This window comes from Palaemon carinicauda, chromosome 13 (genome assembly GCF_036898095.1).
Source record: "Palaemon carinicauda isolate YSFRI2023 chromosome 13, ASM3689809v2, whole genome shotgun sequence".
NCBI lineage: Eukaryota > Metazoa > Arthropoda > Malacostraca > Decapoda > Palaemonidae > Palaemon > Palaemon carinicauda.
Window position 1 is genome coordinate 95,610,572 of NC_090737.1, and position 2,500 is coordinate 95,613,071.

The following is a 2,500-nucleotide window of genomic DNA, read 5'->3' on the forward strand; positions in this document are numbered from 1 at the left end:
TAATAATAATAATAATAATAAATAATAATAATAATAATAAAATGAGGATAATAAACGTTTAGCTCTGAGAAATGTAGCACTCACAGATTATTCTAGAATCCGTTATAATAAAACCGTATAGATCAAACCTCCTGGAATATATTATTTTGAAAAGCCAATTTTTCCTTTAAAAGAAAATATTTGATGATTCGTATATGATTAAAACCCTCAGAGAAATGTAAAATGGCCATAAGTTTCTTAAGAAATGAAAAATTCGTTGGTCCCTATTTTTCCGAGCACAGTCCATTTTTATTGACCTTTCCTGGAATACAATTATTTTATTTGCTATCCTTCACCATATTCATGCTATACTTGTTGAAGTTTTCTTTCCTTTAAACATTTGCTTTTTTTTTTTTTTTGGAACTGTCATTTTCTATACTTCTTACTCTATTCAGAACAGCTACTTTCTGTCTTGCATTTTTGGAATGATTTCTTTCTCTTGGCATATCTGGAACTAAAATTCATTTAAATCCGTTATAATCATGAAACCCGTTATATCATATTACTGTCACAATTCAAGAACTTTGTGCTTAATATAAATCCCATGTTATTTTGGAATATTTTTTTGTTACCATCCCAGAAAAAAATCCACTCCCCATCCCCTCCAACACAAGAACAACCTTCCCTTTGCGTGTCATTTTGAACACCTTTCTCTTCACTAACTCTGAAATAACAACTTAGACTCGAGTATATCTCTCTTACTAGTTAACTGATTGAGTGCTTTTTTTTATTTTTTTTATTTTTTTTTTTTGTTCTCCAGGTAGGAGAGTTGAAAGGGTATCATTTCTTTATATAATCTTTATTTTGGAATAACCAACTATCATGATTCAACGTTTTCATTACTAACCAAACCAGAACCTTGCGGTTTGTGGCCAGGTATTTCCTTTTAAAGATGTCTTTTTTTATTAGTGGCACCAAAGAGAATGGGGATATGGAAGGAGTTGATAGTTGAGTACTTAGCTGAAGAATACCGTGTTGGAAAAGGGTTCACATGCGACTAAGACTATGATGAATGAGTTTGCCCAAAGGGTGAAAAGTCTAAGAAAGTAATAGAGAAAGACAGAATGGCCAAATAAACCTCGAGACTACGGTCGTTTATCCTGCAAACTGCCTCCGGAGGGTACTTAGTGTCGGCCAAAGTAAAGAAGGGCATTTGAAAGCACATGGGGCACTAGCAATTACGCCTCCAGTCAGCCCCATACCAACAGAAAACCTATAAGCTTATAGGATGAGTTTAAATGGAGTTATCTTAGAACACTCTTTACATTACCGTCTAAGGCCAGTAATAGACCCATGCGTGACTTTTTAGTATAAAAAGAGAGGTATTGTGAAGGGGGGGGGGGGGTTTCGATGAGGTATGTGGAGAGGTGTGCTAAAGGATGGGGGCGGGACCCGGTTAGAACCTCCTAAGGGAAAATAGCATAGACCTATTGAATAAAAAATTCAAATGTTTTGGTATAACTTTGAATGTTGAATACAGCATTGGTGTTTTTGAGATAGTAAAAGATATGAGGAAATAGATAATGAAAAGTTACGATTGAACGCCTCTCTTTCGTCATCCATGAAGGAACAGGAATTTTTGTTTAGAGTTTCTCGGAAACAAAGTCTTTTGAGTCATTGAGCCTAAAACAAAAGTTACCTGAAGAAAGGTGACGAAGATCTGTGGTGAGGCGAAAATTCCTGATCAGTTCTCTCTCAGATGATCATGAGATAACGATTCAAACCCAAACAAAAGAACAATAACAAGAGAGTGATCCTCGTAAAAAAAAATTTTGTTTTAGAATAATGTCGAGTCAGTGACTACACGCTGATAGATCAAGATCTTTAATTGAAGAATCTCTCTCTCTCTCTCTCTCTCTCTCTCTCTCTCTCTCTCTCTCTCTCTCTCTCTCTCTCTCTCTCTCTATCTATCTCTCTCTCTGATACATTAGTTATTCTTAAAGGGTGATAGGTATGCATAGACTTTCAAAAAGCTTTTTATCTTATTAAGTAAAATAACTTTAAATGGATAATACAACATTGCGACCAAAACGGACTCATTCATCGCCGATATTATCAATAACCATCTCAAAACACTTCTCAGGACGTGCAAACAAAAATTGACATTGCAGAAGAATTGGAAAAATCACATTTTGTTAATATCCATATTCCCATAATTCAGCTAATTCAGCGCTCAAATAAATAATTTGTATATTCACATCATTAATCATTATCATAGAAAAAAGAAGAGGAGGAAATTTAATTTCTTTCATTTTTCCTCAAGAGGTTAGATTTTTACTTCCTCACCCACCCTCTTCTTAATATCCTAAAGAGATGCCCAGGGAGATAGGTATAAGTTTCATGATCATAAATCTAATTGTAGTTTAATATGGAGAGAACACTTTTTTTCCCATTAACCCTGGTGACACTAATGGAAGCCAAACATGAAGGCTCATGGGGAGAACCACCAGCCATCCGTTAA

At 34.8% G+C, this 2,500-nt stretch overlaps 1 protein-coding gene across 1 annotated transcript in view; it reads right to left on the reverse strand.

The window, feature by feature from the left end:
• The window catches only part of LOC137651717 (serine-rich adhesin for platelets-like), a 77,620-nt gene that overhangs the window by 29,338 nt on the left and 45,782 nt on the right, over window positions 1-2,500 (reverse strand). The window lies entirely within an intron of this gene.